A 12207-nucleotide genomic window follows, 5' to 3' on the forward strand; every position below is an offset into this window, starting at 1 on the left:
AGCTTATGTCTGTCCGCAGAGAATTCCTACTAAAAATTCTAAGACACCTTGGACTACATACCAAATTAATAAACATGATAAAATTGATCATCACAAATACTAAGTTGAAAGTAAAATGCAGAGCTGAGCTCTCGGAACCATTTCAGATCAAAACATTCAGGACTGCACCAAGGCAATGAGTTCTCATTACTATAATTCAACTGTGCTCTAGAAGAAGTAATGAGGGAATGGCTCAAAAAATGCCCCCAAAAGTAAAAATCTGATGCGGTCACCACACGACTTCCTTGTATACCTAATTACATATACACATTTTTACTGCACTTCATTTAAACTTATTTCATTTGAAAGTGATATACGATCCTCCTATTCCTTAATAAAAGTGGACAGTTACACAGTTGCTAAAACATTAGTTAACGTCAAATATTTATACAAAATTTGTAAAATATTAGGGCAGAGTTAAAGTCCCTTTATTACTTGTATTACTAGATCAGTACTATTCGCATCTTCATGAAGTTTCAGATTTCTGGTATGTCGTATAAATAAAAATTAATAATAATTAAAGTATTCCGTTTAGTGAACTCCTGTATACTGGTTATAAATGTTAATTTAGACCTTACAGTGTAAAATATTCAGTTTTTATTATTGGATTAGTCTGTGAATAATCAAAAATGAAAAAGTAACAATCGTACAGGAACAAAAAAGATAACATGAAGAAATATATCTCAGAAAAATGACAAGAAGATGAATATGAAGAGAAAGAAAATGTTAAGATCAAAGGAAGAATAAAAAAATTAAGAGATGATAAATATAGAGGAAGAAAATTTAAAAACCAAAGAAAATAAAAAGGAAGAAAATTTAAAAACCAAAGAAAGAATAAAAAGGAAGAAAATGTTAAAACCAAAAAATAAACAGAAGAAAATATTGCAAACAAAGAAAGAATTAAAACATTAAGAGAAGATGATGAATATAAACAGAGAGAAAATTTGAAAACTAGAGAACATGTACACAAACTAAGATCATAAGCATTATATCAAACCAAAAAGCAATTAAATGATTGAAAAAAAAAACAAATAAATGAAATGATGATCAACTCCGACAGGCAGAATATTGTCCGACAATATCAGAGGAGTAATGAACTAAAAGATACGAATTTTTTGCAATTTATTAAAGATCAGGCATGTATGGCTCAGCGTATATGTTTTTCTTGACAGGGTCTGTTTTTCAGTCAACTTTAATGTAGATAAAATTAAACAGAAATCCCAGAATAATTAAATAGAAAATCCAAAAATAATACGAATCTAAATTATAATTTTCAATTAATATTAATAATTAGATGTTACACCAAATCTATTATGTATACATATATGTAATAATGGCTATTAAATTACTATTACACATTTTTAAAAGTATATAAACTCTTATTTTACTAATAACTTCTGATTTTCTTCATATTTTTTTTATTATTACTGATTAATTATTTATTTTATTTATTTTTTTTACAATCACGGTTAATTAATAAATCAATATATTTAAATTTAAAAAAAGGAGATGAAATCAGTTTCGAACCATGTGCCTTCCCCTTGTAAGATCCAAAAATTTCATTAATTAAAATTTTATTTGGCTACAACTCTGGATCCAATGAAGATAATACCATTTATGATATATCATTGAAAAGCTCTCAATGAGGGTTTACTGCTGCGGTTAAGAAAAAATCCAAAATCCATATTTTTTTTGGATCGGACACTTTTGAACCAGTCTATTACAATCAAAAGGAGAGATGCACAACTACATGTTACAATAGTCCAAAATTTCATCATCCTATGGCTAATCGTTCTTGAGATATGCAAGATATGTACATACAGACGTCAAGTTGAAATTAGTAAAAATGGATTCATAGATGATCAAAATGGATATTTCCATTGAAATCTGAAAATCAAAATTTTTCACGATCATAATACTTCCTTTACTTCGTACAAAGAAGTAAAACTAGGCCAAAAAACAAAACAAAACTGGCCTCAAAATATCATTCGAAAAGACAGAAATTATGCCCCATAAACCAACACGATTAAAGGATGTAAAAATAAATGGTAACAAAATCAAAATAATAACCCAAATTAAATAACCTTGGGGAAATAACAACAAACAACCTAAATGAAGAATACTCTACCCAAGTAAGAAGAAACACACTAGCTAAAGCTCAAAAATATGACACTACAACATAGTTGTAAAACCTGATGCCACTTATGCGGCAGAAACACTCTTTCACTTGAATGAACAATCAAAGATAGACAGAATCCAGAAAATCGAAAGAACCTGCATCAATAAAAAGTACCAGAAACACGGGGCATGGTGGATCGTGCCTTACAAAGTTGAGTACAAAGAGTTAGAACCCATCAATGATACTGCAAAAATCAGAAACTGAATCTTTTTATTATTAACACATTATAAATATTTTCTAAGAAATGAAAGAAATTCTTTTCTTAAAATCATACTGAAAGTTTTTTCTCTATGCCACGCTTTTCAAGAATTATTAAAAACAATAAAGTCCCGTAATTTTGTAAATTAAGTGCAACAACTTTCTTAACACTTTGAAACGTAGGCTTCTCAGCACATGGTAGTATGGGCAATTTAGACTGGTTTAAAAAAAATTCTAACTTATAATCGTAAAATTTCCTTACAAAACCTTTATCACCTGAAAAAAAAAGATATTCACATTTGTTCTAAGTAAAAATAAGAAGACAAATGACAAAGAGCAATTAAGTACATTTTTTAAAAATTGGATTAGTGCTGTCATCTATTAAATTTTAATGGTTTTACAAGTTAAATTAGTAATTTTGGGGGAAAAAAACAGTGCATGTCCATGATATTCAGGTCTGAATATTATGCATTCTGGGAAGTATCAATCTATCTCACAATTTACAAGCAAAAAAATCGATGTTCAATCAGTTAATTACATCATAATGGAAAATTAAAGTCCATGCCAGGTTTGAGGTTATGGTAGGCATTATTAGGCTTGATGTTGCTTTTTTGTACAAGTCTTTTTATTTCAATTTTAAGTGTGTTTCAGGCTTCAAAAGGAGTGTTAGTGTCATCATATCAAAGAAAGCAGAAACAGATAAATGTGAAGAATACAGAACCATTAGCTTAACTACTCGTGCATCAAAAATTTTAACTAGAATTCTGTACAGAAAAACTGAGAGGAAAATGGTCTTAGGAGAAGACTGATTTGGTTTCATTTACAGTATAGGGACAAGGGAAGCAATTTTACTACTCAGATTAATAGTAGAAGGAAGATTAAAAAAAAAAAACAACATACATATAGACTTGGAAAAGGCATTTGATAACATCGACTGGAATAAAATGTTCAACATTTAAAAAAATTTATAGTTCAAGTACAGAGATAGAAGATCAATTGCTACATTTACAGGAACAAAACTACAACAGTACAAATCGAAGAACATAAGAAACAATTTAGATCCGGAGTAACAGTGCAAGGTGGAAAGATAAAGATGTTCCAATTTGCCGATGATTTAGTAATTCTTGCCAAGTGTAAAAATGATTTAGAAGAAACAATGAATGTAATGAATGACATCCTATACAAGAATGTGTGTGTGTTTTGAAAAACAAGTCCTGGGAACGTACCCAGTAACTGATCAAATATTTTATTCGGAATGACTTCATTACATTGCAAGTCCCTTGTAATGAGTTCTATTTCAATACGCTATGTTTAATGTGATGTAAGGATTGAGGTATTTAACTTTATATTCAGATATGTTCTAATGTTAGAAACAAGACAAAAATAATGATTGGGTTGTTATCCTTATCTTTTACATTCCTTCAGCTGTAGAGCAAATTGTTTACTTTAGTGTAATTCCAATATTATGATCACATGCAGAGGTGGTATAAATTCTACAAGATCTCTATTGGACCAAACAAAAAAAATAATTTCTTACCTTCATGAGACAGATGTCAGAATGACCAACATGCATGGTTACAAAAAAAAATTGAGTAGTAGGATATTTGCAAATGAAAAATATTAGGAATTATGCTTGAAAAGTATCATTAGCAGCTAATAAATAAGAAAACAGAAATATATAATGAAGTTTATGAAAAAGGAAGTTTTCTGTTAACTTGCAAGAGAAATTTAATTGAATCTAGAGTCAATATGTTCATTTGTAAAATACAGAATTAAATTTCCAACAAAAATGTATAATGAACATGTCTGATAGTCAATGGTCACTGATGCAGTGTTCTCTGAAATTTTGGTAATTTTTAAGAATATGTTTGGAATCGGCTAAATTTCACACTTTTAGTTAAAATCAATAATTCTGTTTTAAGCTTTAATAATTAAATTTGTTAATTTGGGATTAATTGTTTACATCTACATCCACAATAATGTAACAGAGTCAACATTTTTTATATTAAAAATAACCAATTTAAAATGGTTATTAAAATATTTTTTGCTTAATGATCTAGTAGAAAGTTTTCAGTATCTGGACTAGATCAAACACCAAAGCTGAAATTATCAAGGGCAAGTATTTAAATGCTTTATTTTAAATACAATTAGAAACTGTATACTGTAATAATAATAATAATTCAAAGTATTCAAAATTAAAGTAACAATAAAATCATTATAAAATTTGTTTGATAACAACCATTCAAAAGTTTTGAAAATAGAAGACATGAGTACGCAATCGGAGAAATATAGAAAATAAATTCAAAGACACAGCAACTGACAGTTGATGGTAGCAGTGTATAATTACATTATATTCTGTAACATTTTACATTTTGGACACTGAATCTAAAATAATACTTTATTTTGATTTACAAATTTTTCTTCGGATATTTCAAGTTAATATTTTTTTGTATTATTACATAGGAAGATTTAAAAAGTTTATTTATGTAAGTTATTTCATTTAACGAGTAACATTTTTTTTAAAAAACAAAATTTATACATATAGAAAGTCGTTCTATATTGAATATATCTTCCAAATACAAGATTTATAAACATTGTTATGGGTACATATTAACAGTGTGAGTTTGAGAACGAAACTTTGTCACATGTTCATTCTGATGAAGTGAGTGCAAGACTAAAGAAAAATTACATAAAAAACAAAGTCTTCAACATAATATCTGTATGAATTCCGAGGAATTCACACCTGTAATAATGTTTACATATGGAAAATACTATACTCTAACCTCCTAACCCCAAGTAATGCATCAAAGAGCTGCTGATTAGGAGACTCAGGTACTTCAGCCACTTTTTATTCAAGTATCTTATGTGAATATAAGTAAAAACTGTACACTGTAAGTAATAATAAAAATAATATTAATAGCAACCATTCAAAAGTTTTAAAAACGTTTAAAAATTTTGAAAATAGAAATCATGAGTACATAATATGAAGAAATATGGAAGATAAATTGTAATATCTAATATAATTCTAATATGGAAAATAAATTCTTGATAGAAGCATATAATTAGATTATATTTTCCAACATTTTAAATTACAGACACTGAATCTAAAATAAGGTAAGTTTAAAAATCCTTTATTTTAATTTACAAATTTTTCTTCAGATATTTTAAGTTGTTTTTTCAGATAATATTTTTTTGTATTACATAGAAATATTTAATATATCAAACAATTTTACCCATACATACTTAGCCAACCACATCTAAAGAGATGATAGTCCCCCGTGACATCACATCTGAGCTGCAGGGAACAGGTGAAAATAATCTCATTTGAACTGTTCAATTTTTAGAATGACTTGCATCCATGCTTTTGCATAGATAAGAACACCCTTAATGAGACTCCTGCATTTTTTATTTTAAATATTACTCCATATCTTCTTCAGCATTATAAAACAAACTTCTGATACTATTATGGTTCTAAGTTCTACAAATTCTGTCTGTAAATTCCCTAGGTACCCCAAATCACTGTAACTATACATTTTTTTTTTTATGCCATCACTGCATTTACCTGGTCTTGCAATGAATGTGCACAACTTTCAAGATGATGCTTGAACTCTTCAACATTCACTCGTTTCCTAAAAAAATACAATCATTTTCAAAATTTGTATAAATAGTTCATTTTGCATCATGTTCAACATTTTGAAAGAATTTATCAATCTCTATGTTTTGTTTCCCTGTAATAATTTACATATCCACCCTCTTGGAATTTTTGACACTGATCTTTCAGTGATGTTATTCATAACATAATTACCCTAAAAACAACATAATCATCGATGGATTTCTGTGTCCTACTTGCAAAAGTAATCGCATCACATATCTCACAGTTGGTAGTACAATGATAGTTTACAATTTTCCAATGATTTTCTCAAAATGAATGAGGCCTTACTAGTAATTCAAGGTAATTATTTTCTCCAAATGCATCGTTCAACAATATTATTAATTGCAATATTACCTTCATTATGGAAAATTAATATTGAGAAGGAAATTTAATTATATACAAATACATTTATTGTTGCGCTTAAAAGAAAATAGCCATGTAAGAAACTAAACTGTCATTAGAAAATTTAATTTTTGTTAATGCTACTAAATGATAACTGCTTAATTTGCTGTAAACAGATGAGTTATAAAATATAATTAATTCAATGACAAAACACCAGTTTCCTCAAACAAATAATTGTTAGGATATAAACAAATAGAATTCCAGATTTTAATGTAAATTAACTAATGATTTTGTAGAATACTTTAACGGAAGTTATACAGCTCAGAAATTGCACATACTAATAAGAGAAGTAAAATTCCAAAAAGTAAGAGAAAAGTTTTGACACAATAAATACACAGCTATTACTTTATGTTTTTATAAGGCCAAAGGAACAACTTGAAATTAATATTTTATAAACATAATATGTAAAGTTTATAAAGCTCTGAAATGTACCCTCAAGTACTTACTACACAAGTGAATAAAAGCGAAGCACATTTCTTGCCATCTTCAATAAACTTGCATATTTTTACACCAACACTAGTAATATATAACAAAGAAATAATCTCAAGAAAAGCTTTTTATCCTTTTTAAATTTTTCAGCCCATCAATAAGTGTCTAAAATAGCAACCGATACACAGTAGTAATTATATTAATTTTATAAAAAAAAGAACGTAAGCTACTAAAATTATTATCTCTACCACAATAGCTAACATATAATATATAAAACTGATATATAACATACAAAATGCTTATCTGTCTTGATAATGTCTTAATGCTTAACTGTTCATGAAAAGCAAAAAAAAATGATGTTTATGATGAGATCATTGAAGGAAAACCACAAGGATCTTATCGCTTCATTTGGCATAATTTTAGAGCTTGAAAAATACAGAAGATAGAATACAGACAAATTAAACAGGATTGTTAAACAATAAGAATGGTGTCCAAAACTAGGATTTTTACTTTGTGTAAACAACACTGCTTTCTTATTGACAAGAAATTTGCAGAGGATATCGAATAAACACCAGGATGTTGAATAAACACCAGATGACTAGTAAATCATAACAGTTTCTTTGAAGGACAAAAGTTGTAAAGAATTCAAAAGCAGAATATAAATTGTGTGCACCAGAGGGAAAGTGTGAGGAAAGGATGGCATATGTAATGGAGATTTACATGTAATGTTAATGTGGTCTTTGGGGGTATTACTGTATGTTTTATTGAACTAACCTGAAAAGAATATTGGAAGTATTTTGGACAAGATGAGAGAGCGACAAACAATCACAAGGTAAGAAGAGGAAATATGTTGAAGAATGCGACAGGTATTGAGGTCAATATCAAAAGAACGGACAAAATTGGCAAATAAGGGAATGTAAGGATATGGGCCCGACTGCAATTTACAAAAGCTGGCAGCTCTCTGAGATTTATCCATTTAATTACATTATTATTAAGAATGTGTTCACTTATCAGAACTTCATCACAAACTATCAGAATCAATTCTCACTATTGGCAATGAAAGTTTTCATCACCCCAAAATCATATAGCCTATGAATTACAAGTGCTAAAGACTTCAAAGAACAAAAAATTCTCAATCTGATGTGCTAATAATTTGTTTGTAACAATTTAAAAATTCTTTACTCTTACTAGACATCAAGCTAAAATTTCTTGCAAGGCTCTCAAAATCATATAAAGAGATATGTAATAGTCATTTGACCTTTCTTTCTTTTTCCTGTTTAGCCTCCGGTAACTACCGTTTAGATAATTCTTCAGAGGATGAATGAGGATGATATGTATGAGTGTAAATGAAGTGTAGTCTTGTACATTCTCAGTTCGACCGTTCCTGAGATGTGTGGTTAATTGAAACCCGACCACCAAAGAACACCGGTATCCACGATCTAGTATTCAAATCCATGTAAAAATAACTGGCTTTACTAGGACTTGAACGCTGTAACTCTCGACTTCCAAATCAGCTGATTTGGGAAGACGCGTTAACCACTAGACCAACCCGGTGGGTTTAGATGAAATTAGGTCATTTGACCTAATTTCATCTAAATTTACAGCGACTGAAATTATATAACACTAACTGTAGAATAGCTTGGAAATGTTTTAGAATCAAATAATGCTTTACATGTTGTTTAAAACTTGACTAAAAGGAATAAGCCCGGTCCATAAACCGGGTATTTTGTAGTCACAAACACTTAAATTAACTGGTAACTTGTAACTCCAAACAACCAGTAACACAAAGGTGAAGTAACTAAAAACAACAAAACCGCTACTTTTTAATTACATTATTTTATTTTAAATAAACACATTGCTGCTTTTGGGTAGCAGTATCTGAGGACTAACTTCACAGTGATGTGAATGATGCATGCAAGTTTTTGGTTAAGATTTTTTCTTGATAAACTCCAAACCAAATTACAAAATTAATAGATAATTCACAGATGAGTTCCAAAATCTTGTACACATTTGCCAGTATTTTACTGGTAGTTCGCTACGCTGAGTGTTCATTGTCTTTAGCTGCTATACTTATTCTTAATTCCTTTCAAAATTTTAAAAAATAGTTTAATTTTTTCAAACTGTACTTTTTATTTGATTAATTAACTTTTCATTTTTATTAGTTAAGTTAGATATGTTGTGGACTAATTCCAAAGCTTACTCAGTACTAAAAACAAAATATCACATTTACAAAGTGTTCTACGATTTAAGTTTGTAAAATAAATATTATTTAAACTTCAGAGTGGTTAATAATAGCATAGATGCACATGTGATTTGTGCATATTTTGAAAATTCATTAACTTTGTTCAGAATCAAATATTGAAATTTTTACTGTAGTTTGCTATTGTGGTAGAATTAGATTTTTGTCCCAAGCCTCCCACCAGAGAAAAAAAGCCTCAAACTTTCAATAGATTTAAAAGTTTGAATTTAAAAAAATAATAAAAATAGAACACTTATCAATGTTCTTACTCTAGCTATGATGAGTATGGTGGCTTATGTAATAATAAAAAAAATCAATTCGATATGTCACAACCTTCATTGCAAATTTAAACTGTAAAAAAGGAATTTATTATTATTTGATATCAAATTTTGGTCATTTTTACTTATTAGATTTAATTAAAGGGTTTTAATATAAAGGACCCCAAAAATTAAAGAGAAAAATTTAATGAAAAAGAAATGTTTAGGCATAATCCAGTCCAAAAACATTAAATTATGCTAATGTCTGCACAGCCAAAAATGAGTACGTGCTGCTAAACAAGCATGGCCACCAGTCACAAGCAGGCTGGGATAAGAATAGAAAAATACATGTTTTGGACTGCAATATGTTAGGGAATAACTTATAAAATAAATAAAATAAAAAATAAATAATGAAGCCACAAAAATATTTTGGTTGAATTACTTCATATGTATTGATTCATTCATTCTAATTTCTCTTAACAGTATTTTTGACTCAAAATACTACTTCCGCATCAACCGGATCTTCGTGGTTCAACGATGATAATGGGAAACTAATACAACTCATTTTTATAGTTACAATATCCTGAAAAATAATTATCTGCAAAGTCAATAATAATAAAACTACAGGCTTTCTGAAAGAAAAAATGATATTGATATAACAATCTTTTTATAGCGACTTAATATATTTTTGATAATATTTAACAGATACTCGTTTTTTTTCTCAGTTGACTCCCCCATCCGAAAGCCTGCATTAAGCAGCTTAAACTTATTTTAAATATGTTTTGCAAACAAAAGTTTTCACGGTTCATAATATTATAAGAGGGACTCCACAAAAGACAACTAAAAATTACCACCCAAGTCAGAAATGAAATATTTTGTATAATTTAAGTACCAAATAAAAATAAGAGTTGAAGGGAATCTTAAACAGAAAATAAAAACAATTTTGCAAAAAAGAAAATTTTTAGGTTTCAGATATTGGCCTAACAAAATTTAATAATTTACATCAACTACATTATTACCTGTAATACCATATACTAGTTTAAGTATGAACATCTACACAATTCGGGAACATTTGAACAACTTTAATCATTTTGTAATTCATTTAAAAACAATTTTTTTTAAATTCATTTTATTTAAAAGTATGAATGAAATAATTTTGTAATAAATATCAGTCATTCAACAGAGTTAATTTCAGACTCAATTTGTCATTGCAATGTCAAATATTTAGTAAATTCTCTGTCCGGAGTAAAATGTTATGATACAGAATAATTTTTTATATCACTACCAAACAGTTTTTTTTGTTTATAACACAAGTGTTTGGTGATCAATCCAAAAATGAGTGGCTTAAAATTAATGTATAATTTTTGTACTGCATAGGTTTTTCAATATATTTTTACAATACAAAAATTTTTACATTAATTTTAAGCCACTCATTTTTGGATTGATCACCAAACATTTGTGTTATAAAAAAAAAAACTGTTTGGTAGTGATATAAAAAATTATTCTGTATCATAACATTTTACTCCGGACAGAGAATTTACTAAATATTTGGCATTCCAATGACAAATTGGGTCTGAAATTAACTCTGTTGAACGACTGATACTTATTTATTACAAAATTATTTCATTCATACTTTTCAAAATTATTTTGTGATAATAAATGTAATATGAATATAAAAGACTCATGGACACATACTTATAGAAATGACAATGCCCTAAGTAGTTACTGCAAATGATTTACAACAATGTAAAATAAGATCAGAAAGTATGTATTTAGTTAACAACTACAGGAGATAAAGTATGTAATAACGGGAAGATGTACTGAAAGTAACATTATATAAAGTTGCAAAAACATATATTTCAGTTAAAATAGTTCTTTTTTCTAAAGTGACATTTATGCCTCAAGGGTGATTGTCATCCAGTATAAAATAAAGGCATTGGCAATTGACATAAATAATGGAAAAATCCAGTTTTTTTGTTTTTGAAATCAAAAACTAAAATGTGTCCCCTTAGAATGCACATGTACTTCACTTTGTTAACTGAAAATAAGGCTAATATATTTCTAGTGTTTTTCCATTTGACACACAGGAGATGATTTTTTTATCGTGTAAACAGACTAGTTTCTTTTTACTAAATTTATTTTTTGCAGCTCTTTCCAATAGGACATCCAGCTTTACTCTGTCGCTGCCATAACAAATCAAAACAGCTGTAGAGCTGTAAAACTGGTCCATGAATATTGTATGTCCCTTGTCAAGATAATCCCGGGCAATAACGCCAGTGTTTTTCTGTAACAAAACCCCAAAAAAGGAGCGTCAAGATAATCAGAAAGAAGTCTTTGGAAAAAAAATTATGGAATTTTTGTTATTTTTACGTGTAAATTTCATATTGAAGTGTACATAATGCGGTTGACGAATCACCAACAATATACAGTTTTATGCCGTAAACACGAAATAGTACCCTGCCTCTAAATCCATATACCCCTTCATCAACTGTCAAATCTTCCGTTTGAGAGAAAAGCATGCCGGATACTCTTTGATCAAATGGTTCAAAAGAGACCTTAATTCAGAGATAATTACTTGGTTCATATTCCAAATATTCATAAGAATGGGATCCAGATAACATTTCACGAATTAGACAATGTTTTACGTTTGTGAATATCCATATTTGGACAGAAAACGATATAACTTGGCACTAAAATATACGCAAATAATTATTATTTTTACCTACGAATAAAAATAAACTTTTACGCAAATAAAACATAAATACTTTGTTTACAAAAAATTCAATACGGCACAAACAGCATCTCAAGCACG

The 12207-nt window shown here is 28.6% G+C and overlaps 1 long non-coding RNA gene across 2 annotated transcripts in view; it reads right to left on the bottom strand.

Annotated features, from left to right (window-relative positions):
* LOC142332185 (uncharacterized) overlaps positions 1-12207 on the bottom strand; it is a 30783-nt gene that overhangs the window by 7932 nt on the left and 10644 nt on the right. Inside the window, exon 1 of one of the 2 annotated variants that reach the window (XR_012758208.1) lies at positions 5979-6058. The exons of the other annotated variant lie outside the window; for it this stretch is intronic. This is a non-coding gene — a long non-coding RNA (uncharacterized LOC142332185). Of the gene's footprint in view, positions 1-5978; positions 6059-12207 lie in introns of those variants that run through there. 2 annotated transcript variants of the gene reach the window in all.

This window comes from Lycorma delicatula, chromosome 11, assembly GCF_047948215.1.
Source record: "Lycorma delicatula isolate Av1 chromosome 11, ASM4794821v1, whole genome shotgun sequence".
In the NCBI taxonomy this organism is placed as follows: domain Eukaryota; kingdom Metazoa; phylum Arthropoda; class Insecta; order Hemiptera; family Fulgoridae; genus Lycorma; species Lycorma delicatula.